The sequence below is a fragment of the Gopherus evgoodei genome, chromosome 3, assembly GCF_007399415.2.
Source record: "Gopherus evgoodei ecotype Sinaloan lineage chromosome 3, rGopEvg1_v1.p, whole genome shotgun sequence".
In the NCBI taxonomy this organism is placed as follows: domain Eukaryota; kingdom Metazoa; phylum Chordata; order Testudines; family Testudinidae; genus Gopherus; species Gopherus evgoodei.
The window spans coordinates 69,874,151-69,882,581 of NC_044324.1; the positions used below are offsets into that span (position 1 = coordinate 69,874,151).

The 8,431-nt window shown below is 38.9% G+C and overlaps 1 long non-coding RNA gene across 1 annotated transcript; it reads right to left on the minus strand.

Moving 5' to 3' along the window:
- Positions 1–2,180: 2,180 nt before the first annotated feature.
- LOC115648492 lies at positions 2,181–6,999 on the minus strand. Its single transcript, XR_003999575.1, has 4 exons — positions 6,989–6,999; positions 5,570–5,575; positions 3,947–3,957; positions 2,181–2,273 (listed from the first exon to the last, which is right to left on the minus strand). It is a non-coding gene; the product is annotated as an uncharacterized LOC115648492 (long non-coding RNA).
- Positions 7,000–8,431: the final 1,432 nt, after the last annotated feature.

An 8,431-nucleotide genomic window follows, 5' to 3' on the forward strand; every position in this document is an offset into this window, starting at 1 on the left:
CAGGAAATTGCCATATCTGTCACAGGCCTAATCCCCTTTTTAATCCCTGACCCCACAAAGGAAGTCCTGCCTTACCTATGGCAGAGAAACAAGAGGCGTTAGGTTTAAATCTAAATAAGTTTAGATTCCTAAACCAAAGTATGACTAGTAGTGTTACCCCTAGAAATGAAAAAGAAACACAGCAAAAAGTATGAAAACAGAAAGAAAAGTTTTAAACTATGTGCAGAGAGACTTATAAAGGAAACAAGGAATTTGTACCCTCCCATGAATAACTGGAGATGGGACTGAAACAAACACTTGTGCCCTGCCCAAAGCCTATCTTACCAAGAGAAGGAAACATGAAAAAAGTGTGTGTGTGTGTGTGTGTGTGTGAGAGAGAGAGAGAGAGAGAGAGAGAGAGAGAGAGATGTCTTTAAAACTATGTGCAAAGAGATTCGTTAAAAGAAAGGGAAGTTTACAAATGTTAACTAAAACACAACAACGTGTTTTCCCACATGCATAATTTGAGAGGGGCCTAACCAACCTCCTCAGGATTCCCCTCATTTTGGGAAGGAAACCAACTGGATGTGGTATATGGCCCAGAAGCCCCAAACCAGTGACTGATGTGTAGCACACTCTTAGAAATGATAAAGAGAAACAGCAAAAGTATGACAGTTCAAATGTAACAAGAGACCTGTTATAAGTAAGTAGATACCTATAAATCTGACATTAATAACTGCAGAGGGGTTTGATCCAAACCTTATGACTCTGCAACTGTTTCTAGGGGAGGAAAGCCAATAAGATTTAGTATATAGCCCAGATCTAAAAAAACAATAACTTACATGTAACACCACACCTAAAAATGGCAAAGAAGTGCAACTAAATGTGTTAGAAAATGTAAAAGAGAGAGAGCTAAACAGGTATTTTGACAGACAAGGTTACTGGCCTAGTTGGGGGAGGTAGGAGGAGGGAAGAGCAGTAGATGTAATATATCTTGATTTTTTTTCTAAGGCTTTTGATGTGGCCTCACATGACGTTCTCAAAAGGAAACTAGGGAAATGTGGTCTAAATTAAATTTCTTTAAGGTGGATGCACAACTAGTTGAAAAACAGTACTCAGAAATGGTTATCAATAGTTCACTGTCAAACTAGGGGAACATATCTAATGGGGTCCCACAAAGTCAGTCCTTGGTTCAGTACGATTAAATATCTTCATTAGCAATTTGGAGTGGAGAGTATGCTTACAAAATTTGCGCATTACTTGGGAGGGGTTGCAAACACTTTGGAGAACATGATTAGAATTCAAAGCCACCTTGACAATTTGGAGAATTGGTCTGAAATTGACAAGATGAAATTCTGTAAAGACAAGTGCACAGTAATTTACTTCAGAAGGAAAAATCAAGTGCAGAACTACAGAATAGGGAGTAACTGACTAGGTAGTAGTACTGTTGAAAAAGATCTGGTGGTTTATAACGGACCCCAAATTGAATATAAGGGATGGTTTAGGTTTACTTGGTCCTGCCTCAGTGCAGGGGGCTGGATTTGTTGATCTCAAGAGGTCCTTTCCAGCCCTACATTTATATGTGTCTAAAACTTGCAAACAGACCTGTAAAGGGAAAAGATGTATTTGTACTTCCTAATGTTAGCTAACATGACCCAAATGTACTTTCCCACAGGCATAATCAGCAAGGGAAATTGTAAAAGACTTAGATATTTATAATGATACTTTAAGTAGTCTGCAATACAAGTTTTTCCTCTGTGTGTGTGTGTGTGTCTCTCTCTCTGTGTATACATTGTGTGTACATACACATAGTTAAAAAGTTTAACATTTGCTTTCTATTATATGATAACCTTATACATGTATTAAAGAGAACACAAGAATGGCCATACTGGGTCAGACCAAAGGTCCATCCAGCCCAGTATCCTGTCTACCAACAGTGGCCAATACCAGGTGCCCCAGAGGGAGTGAACCTAACAGGTAATGATCAAGTGATCTCACTCTTGCCATCCATCTCCACCCTCTGACAAACAGAGGCTAGGGATACCATTCCTTACCCATCCTGCCTAATAGCCATTAATGGACTTAACCTCCATGATTGTATTTAGTTCTCTTTTAAACCCTGTAATAGTCCTAGCCTTCACAACCTCCTTAGGCAAGGAGTTCCACAGGTTGACTGTGTGCTGTGTGAAGAAGAACTTCCTTTTATTTGTTATAAACCTCCTGCTCATTAATTTCATTTGGTGGTCCCTAGTTCTTATATTATGGGAACAAGTAAATCACTTTTTCCTTATTCACTAGCCAACCATCCTAACCAACACAAAAGTTAAGGGAATACAGCAGAGCAGAGACATTATAGCTTAGGAGACCCATCAAGTTGATTTTGTAAAAGTTCTGGTTTATCCCATGTGACTCACCATTGCTTTAAACAATGTACCTGTTCATCTTATTCATACAGTAAATCATCATAATTATTTTAAGTCTTTTATTCTGGTTTTGTAGAGCATAAATGTTTGGCTACTGGAATGATTCTTAACTTAATGCTACTCAATTATGTGTATTTATTTAACTTTAGACACATTGGGACATGTTTCTAACAATGTGGTCACAGGAACTTGGGGTATGCGGCCCCTGAAATAACTCTTGCATCAATTTTCTCAGTTAGGTTTGATTTTAAAGCCAAAAAGAAAATGCTTTTTATATTCAAAATAGTTCCCTGTAATAATGATTTGGAGAAAGCACTTGTATTATAGCGGCAACTGTAAAAGTCATGCAAGCAGGACAATTTTGTCAAAATAGGTGTAGAGAAAACAGCACTGGGAATAGACATCCTCTCACCCTAGTCCCCACTGAGAAGGGGCTGGACACAGTTTTCACATAGGGCTATCTACATTATCTTTAAACCCATAAACATAAAATTTGTTTTAAAATTATTTTAGCCAAATTTCCAACACACACAGCACAATTCCTACCCCAGCCCCAAACCTTCAAGGATGCATGCAAACTACATTGTATAGGTAAGCACACATGCATCTCAATAAGTATGTGTATTTTTTTTTGGATAAATCGCTCACACAAGCACACACTAAAAATATACAAAAAAGAGGTTCTCAGTTATGACTGCATACCAACAAATGAAAAAGAGAACTGCAGCTATCAGTTGTTTAAACTGTCTCAAAGAGCTAAGAAAAATTAATTGAAGAAGCAGCTAGTTTCTCTCTGGTAGCTGGTGGCTGTATCAATGTTAAACTGTATCAATGTTAAACATACTCATGCAGAGGAGAACAAAAAGCTAATTTCAGACACATTCAGATAGTGCACCCACACCCTTCCATCTTAAAAGAAAGCTGTCGTGTGAGGGCTGTACATAACTACACTTATTTTCTGCTAGCTTGCTATCAAAACTACTATTTATTCAATTAGTTTGGAATTTGTCATTTTTTACTTTTTTACCACAAAATATTCCCATTATGCTGTGTTAAACTGTAACTCTTTCACAATGTAAGATATACAAAGATATTATAATTTTATGAAAGGGGTCAAACTAAGGTTTAAATACGGTAAAACAATTTTGACACATTAGGGAAGGCTACATATTCATATTTAAAAACTGTAAACACAAGCAAAATACAATCAGCATATCTTAAATGCTTTAGAAGTAAATATTTTCATTTTGCAAACTACAAAGAAAAATAAAAAAGCATGAAGTCTTTAGGTGCATACGCGTGCACACACCAGTTGATAGCTAATGTTTTATAAAAACAAACAACCTACAAATATTGGACAAACCTATTCACAAAATGTCCCTCCAGGAAAAAAAAAAACTGGCTTTCTTTTTAACTTCTGCAGGGTAGTTAGAAGATCTAATTGTAAGACTGCCTCTAACCAAACTTTTCACATACCAACAGTGAGTCAGAGAGAAAGTTTTGGCCCTGTAACCTCTGAGCCAGACACACAGTAGGCAAAACACTTTTCTCCTCACTTTTTTGGCCTCTCAGTCCTAATCTGAAGCCTGCGGAAAAATTAAGGCACATACAGATTTTTATTTTGTCAATTTCACAAATACATACAGGGCCCATATAAACATCAATAGAAGCTGGACAAGAATGCATAAACAGGACACAGAAAAATAGACATACACATGCAGGGGGGCATAAAAAATCTAGTTCCAGTCATACAAGGCTTTATAACAATTATTTTAGAAAAAGAAAAAAAGAAGCCCCAACATATATATTCAAAACATATACACAGCAATCCAGGTATATAGTATGGACACTTGCACATACCTACGCACATGTGCGCTTGTTTTTTCAATAACACACATAGCAGTCAGACAAGTATGCAGACAGACAACACACGTTTGGCCACATAACCCAATGTTAAAGAAAATTCTTTTTACCAGAAGTAGATTGTTTAATTATTTGTGACCAAAGTAACTGCCCCCCACCTCCCCACAGAGCTACTAAACTATTTTTTATGGGTACTTATGAACTAAACTAATTGTAACCGTGAGACATAGGTGTCTAAGGCATGTTTAAGCATTAGAATGGCTTTAAGAAACTGTAGGTGGTAATAACTAGACTTTATGTACCATTTGGACTTCTGCATTAACAATAGCTGCCACACACCTGGGAACCTGTGTGTGGTGTTTTCCCCACACGATGTCGGTAGAAATTGAGGTACGCTAACCATGCTGTGCATGATGGGACAGAACCAAGATCAGAGCAGAGGAATTCCAGATACACTAGATGGGGCAGAGGCAGGGTATTAAAATAGACTCATGCACCTAATTATAGTGCTATAGAATTGAAGAAAAACTAAACTGTTAGGCAGAGATAACAGGCAGGTGTTTTGCCCTGCTATGTGCTCAGCTGTATTGCTTTTGTGTACCAACAACTTAACATAGAATAGAAGGCATGTTAGAACCCAAGGGAAAGTCTGATGGCCAGGGGAACTGTGCAAAGTAACATATGGGATCCTACCCACATCACTGCAGGAAGCAAGAGGACAATACTATGAATAATCTAAAACTATTGTACCAAGACCCTTCATACTGAATCCATTAAATAAACAAATGCTAAACAATAGTTAGTGAAGTCTTTACTAATGAATAGTGCCTCCCCTTTGGAGAAAAAAGGTGGGGAAACCCAGCAGTAACCAGCACCGTCTCAGATGCACCATCAGTCAGATACCTACCCATACGCAAACATAGCCTTTGCCAGAGGAGCAGCCCTATACTTTTGTATTGGATAAAATGTAAAATAATACACAACTAAATGGACAAATCTCTTAGCCCTACCACCCCTATTCTATCGATAACTGCTTCCTCTATCCTAGAATTTAACTGGAAGGCCTTCCTGCCTTGGGAGTGAAGCCAATAGACTTTTGAAATGCTGTCCCTAAACTATTGATTAGATAAGTGTTGTACAATCACTGTATGAAAGAGGATACAACATTTGAAAAGGACAGTTGAGTAAAGACGGTGACCCCAAACGATTCAAACTGAGGGGTATATGGAACTGAGTCACAGATAAATTGGTTGTAAGAAATGTTTAAGGGCTAGAATAAATTGTGGGGATGCTGATTATAGGACCCATTCCTGGTTGCCTGCAGTTTGGCATACAACCACAAGGTTCAGGGATCAAGCTCAGCCCCGAGACAGAATTTTAAGCCATGAGCTAAGCTAAATTTATCAGCAGCTAAGCAATGGTTCTTCAGAATCTGCACAATAACAACCCTGAAGGCCCACAGGTGCTGGGCCTGGCCTGCTTTTGCCCCAATCTGAAGGCAGATGTACAACAGGATGCAGAGAGAGAAGGTGCTAAGCCTACACATGGACTATCTAACTTTGGGGAAGAAATTTGGTATTGGTCAGATTGAATGAGTGTCAGTACTTGCATATTTAACCGTTTTATGTTTATTTGTATGAACTTCCATGCATGGAAGCATTAAGCACACTCTGAGACAATGTGTAAGATGCCCCAGTACAGTGCAGCCACGATTGTGTGAATTGGACTTCAGAGGGTGTGAACTGTAAAATGTTAATTTGTGCACAGAGTGTGTTTAAAATGTGATCACACTGGCTTATGTGCTGCAGTGCCTCTGTTTAATACAGGAAAATTTAACACCAGGGCTGGAGGGATGAACAAAATGATAAATGCAAGTGCCTCAGATACAATATTAGACAAAATGACCAAGCTGGTGGATGAATGTTTAATACAGAATGCTGATCTTCTTCCCACACTAGATTACAAAAACTATGAGAAAACTGAAGGTTAGAGGGTAGTGAGGGGAACAAAACTGTTAATGTAAAATCAGTACAAGTAGGGCTGTAAATAAAGTGGCAATTGAAAATATGTGAGTGAAGCGGATTCTCATTTTAGAACACCCTGTTCAGTGGCCTGTGTTGCATTTACAGACCAACACAGATCTACTCACCCCTTCCTCATACAAATCCTACCAAAGCTCAGTCCCCTATGCCTACAGCCGTTTGCCCCTAGCAACACACCCAGTAGAAAATCAGTATGTGACAGACAATAAGATACAATAAAACATCTATTTACAACTTAAATTCTGAACGAGTTACAGTTTACATAGCAGAATGGGGCTATCTTGTGGGAAGTCTTTTTCAATATAAAACTCAACTAAATCAGGGTTTGAACTGCTGGGTTCACTGGGTGGTACTTATCCATGAGGAAGAGGGGAGATGTTCTTAAAGACCAGGCAGGAGGGAACCCTGAGATTCATGAGAGGAGAGATGTGAGGGACCAAAGGGAGATGGAGAGATTGGAGACATGAATAAGGAGTGGATGGAATCCATAGCACCAAAAGAGAGGGAGAAAAGCAGTTAGGAAAAGGTCAGGAAGACAAGAATAAAAGTATGAGGAGTTCAAAGTTCACTATTTTTGCTTCCGCTGAGATCAATATTCCTGATGACGGTGGTGTCCTCTACTTGAAGAATAAGTTCCAATCTGTGCTAGAATTTAATCAGTGCAAGCCAGCACTTTGCCACATCATTTTATAATGGTAGTTTTTTCATAGATATAAACCCAAAGAATAAAAACAGTGAACCTGATTCTCTTTTGCCTTACATCTTGTGTAGCCATATATACCAGTGCAAAATGGATATAAAATGCTACCAAATCAAATATAGGTCCTGGATGCCAAACCAAGAAAAAAAAACACGCAGCAGTTTCCAGGTCTGGCATGAGCTGATGGAAACAGGGATTTACTGTAGAAATGCTGCACTTAGTTCTAGGAGGGGAGAAATGTTCTGTTCTGCTGCTTCCTCCATTACCTCTTCTCTCAGCTGAAGGAAGGCCTATTAACAGCTGCCACCAAGAAAGTAGGAATCAAAGCTGAGGGTTGGGGAGCAGAAATCTATTCTGCATGGTAAATATGAAAAAAAAAGGCTTATATTCAGACAGCTGCAGGAGGGAGTTAACACACAATTACAGAATTCTATTGGGAGCATTGCCAGGATAACTTAACCCTCTAAAGTAACTCCATCTTTAAATGCCTTTTGTCCAGATCATGGCAGCCTGATTTTGTCTGAATACTTTAGGCTTGATTTTAACGCAAAGCGCTGAAAAATTAAATATAAACCAGAGATCTTGGGCTAAATCCATCTAAATTCCACCCTCATCATTTTCTCAGCCTTTTCCCCTTCTTTAAAAGGCCTCAACTCAATCTCAGTTGCAAAAACCTTCTTGTATTTCTTTCTCTCTGTTTCTTTTTTTCTATAGGTTTCTTGCCTCTGTGCCTCCATCTGACTACATGGTGTTGTGCTAAATTTTACTGCTGCTCATCAACTCCTTTATACGTACTCTTCTTCCCACACTGCCACTTGGTTCAGCTGATGTGTTTGGCTGGAAGAGACTTGTAAAGCCATTATGCAAAGTCTACCTCCTGTTCCCTGGCCCACTCTGCTAGATTTTTAACATAGGGAGAGAAAAAAACAACAATCTAGTATTTGTGAAAGATGCTTGTTTAGCAGCACTTCAAATGGTTCTCCGTGCATAGCCACAAAACCAGTGCAGTACTAGTAGTAGCAGTTCTGACTTTCTGCATGCCATCCCTCCAACATATCTCAACCCTTCCTTGTAATGACTGCCTACAGGGAAGATAGGGTAGATCTCGCAATACTCACTAAATCCTTTCCCTCTCTGCTGAAGCTGTTAACAGGGATAGTGTTGTGATGTGCACGTTCATGATGTGAATGCTAGGAATTGCATAGAAACCACTGATTTGTTTCACTAGACCAAATAGCTGTTAGAAGGTCATGATGATTAGCTGCTAGCAACCTGTAACCAGTTTTAGGTGGACACTAGAGATGGAAGCTCTCGTTCTCAATTAACAGTCCCTCAAATAGTCCAGTCTTAAGGAATGTGATTTCTAATGGATCCTGCATCTCAAAAACTTGAGAACTCTGCTTGAAAACTTTAAAAAGAGGCAT